Raw genomic sequence first — 19,157 nt, forward strand, 5'->3', positions numbered from 1 at the left:
TATAGTCAAATTAACTAAGCATCTTGGTCATGCCTACTAAACCCCTTAATAAATGCTGTCTAACATTTCTTTGGGGATTCTGTGTAGTGTCATTATATTACTGTGATTTTCTGTCATTAATGTGAGCATCATAACACTAAGGGAAAAGAACTTAAATAAACAAAGATGTGTATTACTCACTAAAGATCCCATAGTATTTAACTTAAAAGCATAGTTGCTAGCCAAACTGGAATGTGACCAAAGCACTGAAGTTATTTTTATACACTGCCTACACACATTCCTCTTGCCGTGTCAATTGATTTAGGGACTTGTCACTTCTTGTCCTGGATATCTTGTAGGCTGCAATTCTTGCCTGGAAGGAAATAATGTGACATGACCCACATTGCAACAATGACTGGATTTCAACAGGGTTATCTGTACAGTTTAACCCAGAGAATTGTTTGCCTTCAAGTTGGTTGCAGACTGAGCATTGGCTGCTACTAGTGAGCTGCACCTGAGGAAAAAGATGGGTTCTTAACCAAAGCAATGTAGCAACTGAGGAGTGTTTGGCAGAACTATTTTGAAGTGTGAATATCACATTCTGGCCTTGGCAGGAACCCAAGGTACAAACATGGGTCTGGATGGTACTGACAGAGCCAATCCCTGTCTAGCACCTTCCTTAGTCCCTTTAGTTGATTTTCTCCCTGGGCGTGACAAAATGCTTCCTCTCATATTGCGTTAAAGCCAAATAGTGTTCTGGAGTGTCAATTTGGGAATACTATTGGTGGACACTTCATTTCAGGAATGAAACTAATGTATTAGTCCATTGCATACCTCAGAGTGAATCAGTTTAAAAACAAAACTTCTCACCTATCATGAACAAGTAAACAAGCCAATACACACGGTTCAGTTGTTTTCATTTGGCTCCTCTGTCAACAGGAGCAACCAAACTAGCCAAGGATTCTCCTCTGCATTTTTTTGTTATATGAACTGGCATCTCTGACTTGGTCATTTGATAATAGGTTAATCATAATCCATAATTTATTATTGGGATAAAGTTCTGATTTGTTGGGAATCTAACAAGCTGAACTTACCAGTTCAGATGGAATGCTAAACAAACTAAAGATGGAAAATCTCTTGCTGAATAGTATATTGGTCCAAACTCTCAGCTTGAGGGACATTGAAAGATTGTGTTCACACATATACTATATTCCATTTCATTTAGATTCTTTCTCCACCACCCCTAACTCCCACTCAGAAATGCAATGTACTTAAAGTACACACAATAACAATATATTTCACTCACTTCTCTGCATCCATATTTTGGGGAAAGTGTGTATCAACAACTCTTTCTTATTCTCTAGTGAGCAATATGCTTGATGCTGGACTAGGACTATTGAATGCCACACACAAATCTCCACCTAGACATGAAAATCAGGGGCTGGCCTTGAATTTGTCACTGTTTTTGAAATTCATTTTTCTTCACTTGATTCTGATGAGAATAATAGTATGGGTTAGAACCTTGTCCTATCTTGAATTTGTTGGAAAACATATAATTGGGGGGGGGGGGGGCGGGGAGAGATAGCAAGGTGAGATTCAAGAAACATTTATGAAGGTATAGTATGTGCTCTTCCTGTCAGCCCACTTACACAGTAGGTGGGGAAGAAGTTGTAGAACATTTCTGGGATGTCATCTTGGCACTTCCCCTATGACTATATGATTAATGGTTCACGTGTATGGTTATATGCTTGTTGATTCATTCCATGGATGGCTCATGGAGGCATGCATTTGATAAGCTACAGTTATGGATGAATGCTGAAAGAGATGCATGCCAACCCTGGAAGGCAGGCAGCACAACATAAATAAAAATAAATAAACCAGTTGCTATGGTCTAACTGCCTATTTGTGTTGCTACATTAGATTGCTGCTGTTATGGATACCTCAGTACTTTTGATTTTGAGATTAAGGGAGAAATTACATTGCACCATTTTAAGTCTTATTGCAGTGAATATTACCACTTCAGCAGGATTGCCCCCTTACCTGTACTAATAAAGTGTTTCTTCTTGTAGGGCCCCCAACAGAATGAGAGTTCCTATCTCTATGCTCTTCTCGGTGGGGAAATAAAGGACTTGAAGGAGAAAGTCTTGTATTAAAGCGCTTTCAACAAATTCAGATCAGGGTGTTGTCTTTATCCAAGGAGTTGGAAAGTGACAAAGACACTCCAATTTCACATTTTTACACCTTAAGGAAGGAATAGACAAAGTGTGTCCAATTGAGTCTGTGTGGACCCTAGAGTGGTTTTTGCAACCCCAGCATTACAACATTCAATTTCTATGGAGCACAGAAGGCATATTGGCACATTTTGGCTTTCTGAGCCATTTTTGGACAAGTTGGCTTTGTTTTAAAAATCAATTGAAAAGTAAGGCCTTGAGTAACACCCCCCCCCCCCCCCCACACACACACAAAAGAGTCCTTTTCTGGCTTGACAGGTGAAGAATATAGTGAAAATGCCCCGCAAAATGTTTGGGGCACTTTGGGACAAAATTTATTTTCTGAAAAGGGTTTTTTTGGGGGGGGGGATTCATCCCATCGCTTGGACAGGGGCCATGTTGCCCCCTACCCTCTGACATTTGTTCACTCCTTATTTCAAGCACCATATAAAAATCATTAGTTTTATCTTGTACTTTATTATTCTAGTGGATTTGCTACAAGATAATAAACATTTCCCCATCCTTACATTCAGGATATTAGAGACAGACAAAAGAAATGGGACTTTGCTCACTTCAGCTGAAAGTGTATTAATAAAAGCTGAACATTTATAAATAGGAGAAATAATAGGGCTCACATACCTCCTTCTCTCCACCACCTCCCCTGTATTTTGCTAGGCTTCCAAGTTACAATGAAACATGAGTGACAGCCTAAAGTACTCTGTTCAAATGGGCACTCTTCTCTGTCCCAATATCCATGAAAAACAAAGGAAGAGCCATGCCCACTTGCAAAAGTGTTCATTATCCTATACATATACAAAAGCAGAATTTTTGATAAGACTGTGTAACACTTGCAGGAAAGCAGTGCTTTGATTAACCAACAATTATCCAGGAACAACCTGGAGTTATTTTGATGGGGTAGAAACTTGCCAAAGACATGGACTGCTAAAAATACATCTCATGAGCACTCCTACATTGTTTTGGATGGCATAATTGGTTGTTGTTGTGAACATAAACTGCAGACTATTCTTAGTATTTTCAAATTGTTGTTTTTAATCATATGTCTCTTACACATACATTAGTCCTAATCATTGTTTAGATCATTGATAGAAGACTTGCAAGAATATTGCAAGTCTTCTCTACCTACAATCTCAAAGCTGGAATATATATAGCCGTGATTCTCAATAGTTTTCAGTTATTGGTCCTCTCCATGCTCTCTGGGTTAAATGGATTGCCAGAAGTCCTAGAAGTCTATGACAACATGGCAGTGGTCAAGACTTCTGGGTTATTGAAGTTCTAAATATCTAGGGAACAAAAGGTTGAGAGCTCCTATCTTAGATGTTTTTTCAATAGGTTATTTATTTCCATCTTTAAGGAAGAGTCTTTTATCTCGCAAATTAATGATGTTTGTAGCATTTGCCTTATGAAAAATAAGTGCCCAATGTGACAAATCTGATAAACAGCTATGGATAGGATATAATAGCAGTTATAAAAGAGAGCAGCATTGTATTTGGTGGATGGTTTTAAAAAAACTCACCCAGAAAGGTAATGAAGCCAGATAGTGTGGCTTAACTAATGCACCATATCTGAAGGATATTCAGTTCATGCAAATTTTGCCTGGCATGTATGCATAGTTCCATCTAAGGTTGTCAGGTTAGCAGTATTACATTCCCTAAGATTTCGAGGCCTACATTCAAAGCCAGATCCTTGGAGTGCAATAGTGGGAGATCCAAATCACATTCTAGGGATGATGGACAAGCAGGTAAGGTTTGGCAGAAGGGCTAGAACTGAATATGAGTCAGTTGATTTCAGAAACGGGACTGGGGACTATTTGAGCAAATGGACTCAGAATTTGGTTAAAACACAGTTAACTATGTAATATGCAAATACAAAGAAAATACAAACAAAGCATTTTTGGGTCGCTTGACAGGAGCCACTCCTGTTCCACCCACATCTTATGCATCTTTGGCAACAGCAAATGTGGCATCTAGGATTTTTTTCCAAAACTTTGTAATGCTTCTGGGCTTTATGGGAGTTTCATGGCCAGACCACTGGAAGTATTTCTTCTCAAAGTCCTTGAGTTGCTACAGCTAGGCTCATAACTTATGGCGATGCTGCTCCATTCCCTACAACGAAGCAATGCATCCAAGTACATGCACCTACTATTTCTGTTTTGGTAGAATTGTGGTTCAGGATCATCCTATGCCCTGCTTGCGAGGGAGGGAGTTCTGTTTGAATATTAAGACTAAGCCAAAGGGGCTGTTTCCAAATCAAGGTAAAATTAGTTGATTTCTTCTCACTTACCTAGGGAGATGGGATAAGGAATATTTTAGGCAACCCTTATGTTTCAAGCCAAAAGATGGATGCAGAGTAGGGTAGCTTCTAACACTACAAAGAATGTGAAGAATGGAGAAAGCTCTTCAAATGCAGACTTCTCCCTCCTCATAGGTCTTTGAAAGTTGTAAGGACAGAAGACTATCACATGTTTTGCACTCATGTCCTGCCTAAAAATATCCCATGAGACCTGGGGACTTAGGATCAGGCCCTGAGATCTGATAAACCTAAACCCTGGCCCTATCCTTACTTCTGGCTGTCTGGTGCATCAGCAAATGCTACATGCAAAGGATAAACAAGGATCTTGGTGTTTTAAACTAATCTCACATACAAAATCAATTCAGTCTAGTCCAACAATATCTGGAAGGCTGCATCATTCCCAGGCATGCTATACATAATACAGGGGGACCTTAATCTGCTTTGTTTGGTTTTAAGACCCAATGTGGATATCATAATCAGTGGAAACCCAAGCCCCATTATATACAGTGGTGTAGTAAAGTGGTGGTGCTTATATAGATAAGATGGCAAGATCAAGGTTTGCTTTTTGGATATTTTTTCTTGGAATATTTTGAAGATGAGTATGGATGAATCTGGGGACTCAGAATCTGTGGCTACAGAAGGCCAAGTATAATATTCCTACCATATATATTTATTTATGTGTTCCATTGATGCAATTTTTTTTAAAATACCTCATTACAAAACCTTTTAAAAATCTTATTTTAGACTAACTCTCAAAAATGTTTCGGCCTCTTTACTTCACACAAAAGATTTGTTGTGATCAAGTGGCTGGAGTGGGGGCTTGGCAAGAGTATTATGAGTATTTGCAGTTCCTAAAATGAAAAAGAGCTTTTAAAACTTCAGTTCGGCAACTTGATGCAGTAAGAATGCTTTCACTTGAAATGAATTGTTCTGAATATTTAATCTTTATCCACCTTCCTCTTGCAACCCTCCAAAGGAACAGTATTCCCTCTTGGCAGCCAGCATTTCACATTATCAAACTAGGAAGCTATTACCATACTTTCTTTGGGTCATGAAGTTTGTACCATCTATACTCTCAGGTCATACTTGTATAGGCCAAACATATACATATTCAAACCCTTTCCATGATTAACAATTCGCATATAAACTCTTTGCAAATTTCTCTTACTAGTAATGCTTACAAAACCACACATCTGTTTCACATTTGGTTATTTTCAAAAAGGACAACATTGGCCAAAGTAAATGACCACAACAATAAACAAAGAACTGGATCTTGGCTTGCCTTGTACCATTTGAAACACACACAAAAAATACCTCCTAGCATCTGGTGCCCTTGTGAGAAATAGAGATCAGTTCCTACATGTTGAATGCCATTTTAATGGAGTCAATATTAAGAAATATTTATTTATTTATTTATTTACTCTATTTGTATCTCTCCTTTCTCTACCCCAAAGGGGACTCAAGGCAGCTTTACATATGGCAACTAGGGCTGGGCAATTCGTTTCGTTAATTCGTAATTCGTTAAAAAATTCGTTATTTTTTGAATTACAAAACGATAACGAATCAGTCTGGAGCAATCTGGAGCAATTTTTTTAAAAAACGAATTTTTAAAGCTGTTTTGTAATTGTTTTGTAATTGTTTTGTTATTATTTCAGCTCCCAAAGCTCCCGTGCAACAACTCGCCGGAGGGGGGTAGCAGCTCCCGTCCCCGCCAAGGTTTGCTGCTGCTGCTTCTGCTTCTTCTGCTGGGGAAAGGAAGAGAAGGAGAGCTGCCCTCTGCCAAGCCGCCTTCTCCCAGGCATGGAGCTGCTGGAGTGAGCAAGAGAAGGGCGAGCGAGGCGAGCGGGCAGAGCTCAGGCGGCTGCATGGATGGATGTGTTTAGCTTTGTCAAGATCGCCAAGCTTTCCGGGTAGGTTCATCGCCTCTCCCGGCGGCCCCAAGAGAGGGAGAGAGAGAGGAAGAGAAGCCTGAAGCGTGGAGAGGAGGAGGAGGAGGAGGAGGAGGAGGAGGAGGAGGCAGCAGTAGAGGCAGCGACGACTCCTACCAGGGCTCCTGGTTTCAGGGCCGCGCGCGTGCGCGCTCCCGCTCTCCCTCTCTCTGCCAGGGCCAATTCAGGGCGACCCAAAGTGCCTGCCGGGCGAAGAAGGGAGCAAGTTGCACAACCGCGTCCGCCATTTTAACGAATTCATTCGTTAATAATAACGAATTTTCGTAAATACCGAACTTTTAAAAAGGAAAATTTTGTAATTATTTTAAATAACGAAACAAAAAAACACCCCAATTACAAAACGATTACAAAACCAAATTTTTGCGTTGTTACCCAGGCCTAATGGCAACTATTCAATGCCTTTGGATAACAAACAGTTAAAATACACTTAAGTTAAAACATTCAAATTAAATGCACATTAAAATATATAAAACATTGCATTCACTATTAAAATCATACCACGCCCAATCATAATCTGGAGCCATTCTGAAGATCAATTGCACATATTTTGAGGCTATTATTGCACTATAGATTAATCTCCAAAGGCTTGGCCCCAGAGCCAAGTGTTCACTTTCCTTCTGAATGCCAGGAGAGAGAGGGTTGCTCTAATGTCACTGGGGAAGGAGGTCCACAGCCAAGGAGCCACCACTGAAAAGGTTCATAGGAGGAGATACGTTCGGACGGGTAAGATGGGCTGGGACCATTTAGGGCTTTATAGACTAAAGCTAGCACTTTGAATTGTTCTTGGTAGCAGACTGGCAGCCAGTGGAGTTGATGTAACAGGGGGATTGTATGTTCCCTGTGCACTGCTCTGGTGATCAACCTGGCTGTTGTCCATTGGACCAATTGAAGCTTCGAACATTCTTCAAAGGCAACCCCACATAGAGTGCATTGCAGCAATCAAATCAGGATGTAACCAGAGTGTGGGCTACCATGGCCAAGTCTGAAATGTGTGTGTGTGTGTGTGTGTAGCTGGTCACTCTATTGGAATCATGTTGAATGGTGGTGGTAAAAAAATTACCAGTACACATGAGCTGTTGTTCACTTTGGTCTGAGAACAGCTAAAGTCTAGAGCACAGTGAAACACATTTTAGATATCATATTTCCTATCAGTAATATTTATGTGCTAAATGTAGTTACAACATCAGAAGAACCTGGAGATTCATGATGAAATCACTTGTTAATGAGAACTGTGTGCTTTTAACTGAGAACTTCTATAATAATAAATAATAATAAAACTTTATTATACCCCTCCACCATCTCCCCAAGGGACTCAGGACGGCTTACATGGGGCCAAGCCCGATAACACATCAATAACCAAAAAAGCAATAAACAAAAAACAATACAATTAATATAAGTCCTATATAAACAATAAAACACAAAGATTTAAAAACTTATGGCTGGACCGAATGTAATAGTTTAAGATTAAAAAATTAACGCTGGGCTTGAACAAAGGTAGGATATATCTGGTAGGTGGGTTTTGAAAGAAATTAGGGAAATGAGGTTCTTCAATTGGTCATAATCCAGTGGATCATCAAATGTATGTAAGTTACTCTATTTGTTTTTGTGCATGTATAGAAATGTGCTTACAAACTACACATCACTCAGCTCTCCACATCCTTTGGACAAAGAGATTCCAACTTTCAGATGTCACATTTCCAGTTAAAAGGGCCTAAGACTTTGTAAGCTGCTGCAAGTGAAATGGAAAATACTGGGTTTAGATATGACTCAGCATAAGGCATGATCACATGTGGAGCATGTTTCCAAAAGGTATGAAATGAAAAATGAGTTATATGTGGAAGCAGATTTTTGGGTAGGAGTAAAATATTATGTATAGATCAAAATTATCCAAATACATCAAATCACTTCAGTATAGTGTAAAATTTCTATTGGAATAATAGCAATTTTTCACTTTTATGGAAATAAAAAGGTTTACCGGTTGGCTAGGGGATTCTGAGTATTATAAATTATTCCCCCCTCCCCCAACTCTGAAGTAGTCATAACAGTGCAATGGGAGCTAAACTCTCTTACTAATGGTTTCAATCAGTATCAATCAAATGTTATCTCCCACTTTGTCCTTTTTCCAGGTAAAGTCCATTCACTTTATAGCTGGCAGTTTTTATTTTTTTCACATGTTTGTGGAAATCCCATTTCATTATTCCTCATCACTGGCTAAAGAGACTTGCATTTCGAAAACTTCTGGGGGACTACGATGTATCCGGTTATGCTCTAGGTGCAGGGGTCCTCAAACTTTTTAAACAGAGGGCCAGGTCACTGCCCCTCAAACTGTTGGAGGGCCGGATTATAATTTGAAAAAAAAATGAATGAATTCATATGCATTCATTTTAGTGCATTTATTTGTAGTGCAAAAACACTTTAAAACACTATAATAATTAAAATGAAGAACAATTTTAACCAATATAAACATATTAGTATTTCAATGGGGAGTGTGGACCTGCTTTTGGATGATGAGATAGGATTGTTGTTGTTGTTATGTGCTTTCAAGTAGTTTCAGACTTAGGTTGACCCTGAGCGAGGGCCGGGTAAATGACCTTAGAGGGCCGTATCTGGCCCCCGGGCCTTAGTTTGAGGACCCGTGCTCTAGTGTAATACAAACTTGAACTGGAGCCTACGACATTAACAAACAACTATGTTTTATTCTAACTGGAGTATAGCCAATAGCCAAACTAGAGTTCCCGTAAATAGCCTTTAGTTTGTGTAGTATCAACTAGAACAGTACATAGTGAAAACCAATAACTTATAAGTGACAATGTAGGAATGTAACAGGAATGAGGTACGTTAGAACACAGTTGCACTTTGTCAAAACTGGGAAGGTAATCAGTCCCAGTTATGAAATGAAATGTCATTGATACAAAAGTAAATATTTAATGGAGAAAGCAGAGATGAGTGTATAAATGTTAAGAGCTAAGTACATTACTAAAGCTGCAAGGGCAATTAACTTTTGCTCTGTTTACATGTAACTGGGGCTGTCTGCATTAATAGCCTGATTTACTGAATATGCCTTGTAAGCCTTTGTACTAATGCCTCCTTGATTGTTCAGTTATTGGAAATATTTGCATTTGTCTGAACAATAAAATCTGAAGGGTTGCGCTTTAAAGTCCACTGAAATGCAAATGCTGAATTGCCTTCTTGTGATACGGAGATTTGAACTCCCTGACCCATAAATGAATTTCTCTTGTTGGAGCAGGATGTTTTATGCTTTAAACTGTTGTATTGGATACAAAAAGCTTAATTATAAGCAAAACATAATTAATCTTGAGCTTTAAAAAGAACCTGTTCTGCAAACACTTTAAACATGATTCATTGTTATTACAAGCCAAAGTTGTTGTCTCTGATGTTGAAATGCACACAAAAAAACTGGCTATATAATTAGCATTCAACTCACTTCATGGGGATTTTCTTCCAGAACTGATGTGCCCACTAAATGGCAGAAGAGTTTAAACTAGGAAACTAGGAATAATATAGCTGAGTAGGAAAGGGTGCATCTACACAGTAGAATTAATGCAGTCTGACACCACTTTAACCATCATGGCTTAATGCTATGGAATTCCTTGTGTTGTAGTTTGGTGAGACATCACCACTACTTGACAGAGAAGACTCGGGACCTAATAAAACCACAACTCCCATGATTCTATAGTACTAAACTGTAGTAGTAAGAGTGGTGTCAAACCGCAATCATTCTATAGCGTGGATGTGAATTTCTATTCGTTATCCTAGCCAACATTGTCCAGTTTCTCCAGTCCTTAATTCTGAAATGCTCCAAACCTTCTTACTTCTTCATATCCTTTTATTTGTTCTTTCCCATTTCCAATATTATTTTTAATTCTTTCCCCTTTCCCTCCCTGTACCTTTTGCTTCCTTACACCTTGTTCCATAGCTTAGTTGCCATACCTATAGCTCTATTCAGGTATTATTAGATGTAAGTAGAATACCTTAAGTAGCAACAAGTAGACTCCAGCTTATGGCAAGTATGGGGGATGGGACACCTCCAAATCTCAGAGGATAACTTTAAAAATGAGAAGTTCCACTATCTGCAGAAGTTCTCCACAAAACTTCGCATGCTATTTTTTATTGACCTAAAACTGATGCAATTACATAAGTCAATGGTGAATGAAGAATAGTGTGTATCTACTGCTTCTGTTGGCATAAAAGTACAGGCCTGTTTACTCTGATTAACTAGTTTTTCTTACTACAATTACTTTGTAAAGTTGGCACAACAGGGAGATTGATCTATAGCTTTTCGGATCATTACGGTCTTTGCCTGGTTTCAAGATGGCTATGACTCTTGCTTTTCTCCAGATTTTGGGAATCTGACAGGATGCAGTGCAGTTGTTCATCAGCTCCAGCAGCCAGCACCTTGCTTTTGGACCAAAGTTCTTGATTTGTTCCATCCGTAGATCATCCAGGCCAGCTGCTTTGCCATTTTTACATTTATTGAGAGCCATGTCCAATTCAGTAGAAGTAAAAGGTTCATGAAGGTTGTTGTTCTCAATATCTGGTTGTCTGGCTATTGGTTTCTTTCCTACTTTGGTGGCAAGGTTGGGTTTCCCATTCTTCAAGAGTTGGTGTGTTATCTGATCTGCCTTTATGTTGGCATTAGTTTGTGAGGGGTCATTACTAAACCGTCTTATCAGCCTCTGCGCCTTCTGGCTGCTCCTGCCCATGTCGATTTCTGTTATCAGCTTCTGCGGCTGAGTATGCATGCCCAGTGTGGAACACATCTCACCACGCTAAAACAGTAGATGTGGCTCTTAATGAAACATGCCGCATTATCATGGGGTGCCTTTGCCCTACACCACTGGAGAAATTACACTGTTTCGCCGGTATTGCACCACCTGACATCAGCTGGGAAGTAGCAACCAATAGTAAAAGGACCAAGGCAGTGACATCTCCAGCTCATCCCCTGTTTGGATATCAGCCAGCACGTCAACGACTTAAATAAAGAAATAGTTTTTTCAGCTCTACAGAGACACTCGCTAGAATACCTCAGCAAGCGAGAGTCCAAAAGTGGCAGGCTCAAACCCAGAACCTCAACCAATGGCTGATACCAAATGAGAAACTCCACCCTGGGCAAACATAAAACTGGATGACTTGGAAGGTGCTGAACTGACTGCGCTCTGGCACCACGACATGCAGAGCCAACCTTAAGAAATGGGGCTACAAAGTGGAATCCATGACATGCGAGTGTGGAGAAGAGCAAACTACAGACCACCTGCTGCAATGCAACCTGAGCCCTGCCACATGCACAATGGAGGACCTCCTTGCAGCAACACCAGAGGCACTCCAAGTGGCCAGCTACTGGTCAAAGGACATTTAATCAACTACCAAGCTTGCAAACTTTGTGGTTTGTTTGTTTGTTTGTTTGTTTGTTTGTTAAAAAATGCAATGCAACTGTTTGGTCTGCCCCTATCACGATAAAATAAACTACAATTACTGAAAGGAAGGGGAATTTAAATATATTCTTCCCTCATCCCATTCAAGTCTAACCAGATACTTCCCTTTCCCTTTCTTTTAGTTATCTTTTAATATTGTTCATTTTACATTTACGTATCACACAAAGCTTTCAAAAATTCCAGAACTATAAGGGGGCATAACATGTGAAATGCATCTTCTATGGCTATTGGTTCTATCTGAAGTCCTGTGATTCATTATTTAATGCATTCTATTTGTTTTCATGACTTCTATAACAGCTTCATTCAGAGTACTAAGGGTGAGTTAGGAATTTACCAAATACAATGGCTCCACTGTATCCATGGGGGTTTAGTTTCAGGACTTGGTGTGGATATGAAAAAATGTCAATGATCATGTCTCATATTTTAAATGATAGTAATATGAATGCACATGCTTCACATTTGCTAATATGGGGCATGACAATTTATAGTTACTGGAAATTGCATATCCCAATCCCACAGATCCAGGCCCCCACTATATAAACAAATGTATTTTTATGTACAGAGTAGTTTGTCAGGAAACACAGAGAAACATGGTAATGAAGACAAAATATATATTCTCAACTAACTCAACAGATTAATTAAAATTCATTAGTTCCATTAAAATGAATTCTCGATAAATGAAATCCACAAAACCTGAGATGATAGGCAATTGCTTAAATTGCTTATACCCAAACATTCAACAGGTGTTGTATTTTTAGTGTTACTGGCCCCCTACCCTCAGTGTCATTTGGACATGCTATATATAGTGTGTGTGTGTGTGTGTATATATATATATATAATTTTAATATGAAAGAAAAATGAGGCATTCTCTAGAGATATTATAACATTTATCCTGATCTTCTGTCAACATTAAGTCAGCATTACATTATAAAATAAAGCAGGATAAATTGAAATCACATGCAGATTCTGGACTTGCACAATTGCCATCTGCAAGAGAAAATGTGAGTCATTAATGTAATGTGTATGTTTGAACAAGGTCCAGAGTCTAGTGGTTATGTTTAGATGATAAATTGGATGGCAACTTGAGATACCTCATGAATCACAGAAGTCAAACAATGTAACGTCACAGTTGCCCCCACCGCTCTTATATGAGAGAAGGAACTTCACAATTTTATAGCCACATATACTTCATTTGTTTCTAAGCAAATTAACAGCCTGTTTGTCAAAGAGCTGAAATCCCAAGGCCACATCCACTGGTTGTAATGCTGCCCTGCTTCACTAGACACACAGTGTGAAATTTGGAACCACATCATACAAACTGGAAAAGGGCAACTGAGTATCAAAGTAGCAATACAGTAGTTTCCCTATCTATAAGGAGAACCTTTTATCTCCATTGCACTATCCAGGGAGAAAGGATGACAGAACAGGTGAAAATAGCTAGTCATGCTTTCCTTCCTAGTGGACATCTGTATTCCTTTCTATGGTGCTCAGGAGGAGCAAGCAAGCATGATTAGGAAATAGCAGCCACTGCCTTCTGTTTTTTCCCATTCTTTTCCTATGGTCATCCCTCAAAATGGCAAAGCTCAGATGAGGTGGCACCAAAGGACCGAGGTGGCAACTTAGGAGCTTCCTAACTTTGCAGGTCCACAAAAGCTGGGACACTTAACCCTTCCTCAGCCTGCTCAGAGGAACTTGTTTGCACTTGCTCTACTGGCTGCAAAGTGCTGTTTCCATGGGTTCTACTTCTACGCTTGGCTGAGGGAGCTGCTGGGCACTGCTGGGCTCTAATTCCAATGCTGACCCTTCAACCAGCATCTCCTTCCCCTCACTCTCTGAGCGAAACACATCATCACACTTTCCCTCTTTTTTGATAAAAAAGACTATTGATAGGCTGTTACATGTTGAAAAAATTCAGCTATGAAGTTTCTCTCAGCTGCCAGCCAAGGGAAGCCCCTTAGCTCCAAGGGGACAGGCATGGAGGAGGGTGAAGCCTCACTCACCCTTGGCCTTGTACCCTTTGCAGCTATGGGTGAGGCCTCATTCACCTGTGTGTCTGTCCTCTTTGCAGATACAAAGCCCCTTAGCTCCAAGGGGGCAGACACTCAGCCCGGCAGGTGTGCGGGCAAGTGAATAAAGGGTGCAACAAGGAACAGTAAAATTCCAATTCTGCCACCCCCAAAATGAGGGTGTGTTTTATATGTGATTGCCACTTTCATGCAATGAAATATAGTATACATATGAATGAAGCTAAACAACCAGTTCATGTAAGCATTAAACAAGTAACAAAAAACATTTTGATCCTTCTGGATATGTCTTAATGTCTTTGAAAATGCAAGGACAGCCTTCCCCCACTCCTTTACTTTTTATCTTAGAGCATCTCATAGTAGCAATCTAAATAAGCATGGTTCTTTGAGGTTTCTGCTGAAGGACTGAGATCTGAGTCACTGCAAAGCTGAATGTAAAGGGTTAATTTTTTTCTTACTAAACTGGGTGGGAGCTTTGAGAATCTCCTGCTGCTACATCCCACCTCTCTAAGTATCATTATCAGCCTCTTGGGCAGCGTTAATCAGCTCTACACTGTAAATATGTTTTAGTTCCAGTAAACCTTTGCCAGTAACCTAAAGAATAAGCCTCCTTCTAGATTGCCTGTTACATATAGGAAGTGATTCACATCTAAAGCTTTAAGCTTGATTGATAGAGTCCCTTGGGCTGCCCACTTTTTTCCTTTTACGAAGTGGAAATAGTGAAAAGAGTCCACTTTAACTCAAAAGCCTACATAAAAATAAGTTTTGTTCTCAGTAATTTCATTAACTGAAGTTGTACTTACCTGTGTAACTTCTCTCTTTGAGCAAAGAGTGGAAAGTAGTGTTATACATAATAATAATAATAATAATAATAATAATAATAATAATAATAACAACAACAACAACAACTTTATTTATAGTCCCTCAAAGGGACTTGGGGCGGCTAACATGAGGCCAAGTTCAAGCAATTACAATAAGGCAACCCCCCCCCCCCCAAACAAATATACAAAATAGACAATAATATCAAATAAAAATACTTATCAATAACATAATAATCCAATACAATAGAAACAATAACATAATAAAACAAAGTATGAGATAATAAACGAATTAAACAAGAGTGAGCTACATCTCTTTAGACAGACAAAAGAAACTATCTCCTTTCCATTTATTTAAATATTTATATTGTCAATTCAAAGATCACAAGAGACAATGTGTTGCAGAAGCTTGGATAGAGGAGTAGGATTCTGGGAGACATTTGAGTAAAAACCAGAATTCTAACTCTCATATGGCCATGGAAACCCACTGGGTGGGCTTGGGCAAGTCATGCTCTCTCAGCCTCAAAATAATGCAATGGCAAACCTCTACAGAATACATTTTGCCAAGAAAACCTTTTAATGACTTGGAGGCACACAACAAATGCTTCTAGCATTTGTTTCAGCATCAAATTGTTGCCTGTTGGTAGCCATCCTGAGTCCCCCCTTTGAGGTTGAGAAAAGACATAGTATAGATGTTCCAAGTAAATAAATAAATTTTAAGCTATACTGCGTTTTGTACGGGGAGAACAGTTGGATATAAAAATAGCAATAACAACAACAATAACAACTTACTAAGTTTACTAAGATCTCAGGACGCTACACAATAAAACCACTTTGAACAACTAAATATAAAACAGTAAAAGAAAGTTTACAGTCTAAAACATATTAAAGTACACATTAGAACAAGTTAAAACACATAAAAACTATGCACATGTGCAATTTGATTACATGTTAATTGTTTAATTATATTAATTGTTTTATATATGTATGTATTTGGATAAGGGCATCGAATTGTGCCTTCTTTTTGTAAGCCGCCCTGAGTCCCCCCTCGGGGGTGAGAAGGGCGGGGTATAAGTAGCAGAAATAAATAAATAAATGTGGTGAGTAAAAGTGACCGAGTTTTAGGATTAAAGGAGATGCTCTTGCCTTTCCCTGTTCACTCATGCTTTCTGGTTTAGGGAATTTTTATTAGCCTACTGAAAGGGGGTGCCTCTAAACTGTAGAATTAATACAGTTTGAAACTATTTTAATTGTCATGGCTCAATGCTTGGAATCATGAGAGGCATTGTTTAATAAGGTCTTTAAAGGGTATTAGTGTCCAACCAAACTACTACAACTCCTAGGCTTTCACAGCATTGCGCCATGGCAATTAAAGTGGTGTCAAATTGCATTCATTCTACAGTGTAGATTTCAAGATACCCTGTGTCATATAACAAACTAGTAAAGAAGATGCCTATATAAAAGTATAAACTGTGAATAAGGCAAACTTAGTATGGAAATGCCTGTAATATTCATGAGGTGGGATCGGAAATTTACACATCTCCAGCCTTTGAGACATATATTGGGCATCCAAACTATCCAAAAGGTATTGTCGAAGGCTTTTTTTTTCCTACTTCCAACAGACCTCACAACCTCTGAGGATGCTTGCCATAGATGCAGGCGAAACGTCAGGAGAAATGCCTCTAGAACATGGCTCTATAGCCCGAAAAAACCCACAAGAACCTTGTCCAAAAGGTTTTGATGTTCTGGCCAGTCAAATATGGTTCTTGAAAAGAACTCCTTATTGTTGATATGTGTGTGCATGTGCATGTGTGTAGAGAAATAGAGAATACGCCTGCAAGTACACCCAGCAATGCAGCCCAAACATTGTAAGTATGCAGCAAACACTGGGTACATCTACACTGTCCACTTACTGCAGTGTGAAGGCAGCTTGACAGTATGGTGTTTAGATGGTACACACCAGAAATACACAAAGCAATGTTTATTAGGGGATTTAAACTGGGATAATCAAAGTTGAAGGATACTCTAAAATAGAGCCCTTAATGTACATCAGCATGCTTAGTGTAAATCACATTGCATGGTGAAAGCAATTAAGGGATGGGTGTTCTGGCAATCAGCACATGCATATTGAAGCAGAGAGAGGTGAAAAAATGTGTTTTCTCTATGCCTGGGAAGCTGCAGAGACTGCAGATCCTGAAAATGGTTCAAGTTTAGCATTTGTGGTGCATATAAGCACCATGCAGACTTCAAACCATTTTAAGAACTCAAGATATAATCATCTGCAGAGTGAAATCACTTCATTCTCTGCCAGTTTTACACTAACCTGTGGGTAGTGTAGATGTTCCCTTTCTTAGGCCCCTTCTACACTATCATCAGGCATGTAGCCGTGGGGGGGGGGGGGGGCTTGAGGGGCTTCAGCCCCCTCCCCCCGAAATTCTCATGGTGGTTCACGAAAAGGCCTTACTGGTGCATTATTTAAACTGTTATGTTTATTCATATCATGATCTGATCACCATACTCAATATATCCCATATTCATGGGGGTATTCGGGTAATGATACAAAAGGTTTGCTAGGGTAGACCCTCTTTCACTCAGACTCAGCCCCCCCCCCCCCCCCCGAATCGAAATCTTGGCTATGGGCCTGACTGTCATATAATTCAGATTATTAGCTCTGGACCTTCCTGATTTTCTCTCTCTCTCTCTCTCTCTCTCTCCCCCCCCCCCCCCCCACTTCTCAGTCTCCTGGCGTGTCATTTCTATGCACCAGGAGGACTGAAGGATCACCTTAATGGCAGCCTAATAAGGTTTTTTTTAAAGGGTTGTTTTAGGGGGCTTCAGGGTGGCTGAATGCCAACCCAATAGTTACTGGAATGGCATCTAGAAACCCTCCCCCAAGAAAGCCCAGGGTTTTTTTGGGGGGGGCACTTAAATGCACACCAAATGGGGTTTTTAAGACCCCTTTAGCATGCATTTAAGTATAGTGTGGAAGCACCCTTTGTTTGTGCTAGGTACCAGTCACACCCAGTGGTAGATGAACTTTACTTCTAATGTTCATATTTAAATACATGTTCAAATATAAATATAAAGCCAGCCTAGAGACACACTTCAAGCTTCATCCACTTCTGCTATTTCACACAGAGCAAAATTTGACCCTTTTGCATTGTAGCAATATTAGCAACAGTTTGGATAATAGGTTACATCAATAACTTACTGTATTATTTTTCATATTACAAAGCATGTGCAAATTTTCATAGCTGTAAATCTTCCAGAGGGTTCTTTCCCTAAGTAAATAAGCATATGATTGAACACCAACAGCCCAATTCTACATGCTTATTCAGACGTAATTCCCACTTTGTTTAGCAAAGGCTACGCCCAAGTATGTACAAGATTGCACTTAATTAGGGTTGGACTAAAAATTCCTTGTGGGCAGCTAGCTTGCCATACTTGCTGCCCAAGCTTCCATGGGCTCTGACACATCAGATCACAAGTCAGGATGTTTGGAAATAGGTGTATTATTAGTTTGCATTTGTTTGATGAAAATGAGGCTGTGACAGAATGCTTTTAACAGCTGAAGACTCTTCTATTGATTCACTGAAACTACCTGGGCTTCTGTATCCAGATCAATCAAATGTAAATGCTTATGGCATATAAAGTGACTTATTAAATCATGAGTCACACCAAAAAAAAAAATTACACAAGCGGTCCCCAAGTTACAAATAAGACAGATTGTATAGGTTTGTTCTTAAATTGAATTTGTTTGTTTGTAATTTGGAACAGGTATATCTTTTAAATATAACTCCAGCCATAAATAGATAGATGAGAGAGAGAGAGAGAGAGAGCTTTGAATAGCATTGTTTTGCTGACTGTTCCCCTGTTCAGAAGATTTCACCTTACTTTCTGTCCCTGTGATCATTGGATTGTGAAAAAATTGGCTTCTTCTAAAAATTTGGGGACACCTTTCCCCCATAACACTTCCAGGGGTAAATTTCCCTTCCTTGGGCCAGATTTCTCTCACTTCTTGTTGTCTTGCCCCTGTTCATAACTATAAATCGCTTGTAAGTTGGATGTTGTAACTCTGGGACTGACTACATATGAAAAAATATTCAGTTCAAAAACAATTATCTGGCTAATTTTCAAAAAGTCTTTTCATTAGTCTTATACACGTCTCAGGAATTTTGAATATAACTGTATAGACCACAACTCAGGCAAAATAAAGCTATTTAGTCTTAAATTGTTTTGGTTGGGTTTTGCTCCATATTTTGAGATTCAAAATGAAAGGGAAAGCTGTTACTACTAAAGTAAAATAAAGGTACTAAAATCACATTACGGTATGAAATGTAACATACTTTGTGACTCTGTTTATATTTGAGTTTAAAACAGGATATTATTTACTATTTAACATGATGTATCCTAT

This window comes from Anolis sagrei, chromosome 3 (genome assembly GCF_037176765.1).
Source record: "Anolis sagrei isolate rAnoSag1 chromosome 3, rAnoSag1.mat, whole genome shotgun sequence".
Classification (NCBI taxonomy): Eukaryota; Metazoa; Chordata; class Lepidosauria; order Squamata; family Dactyloidae; genus Anolis; species Anolis sagrei.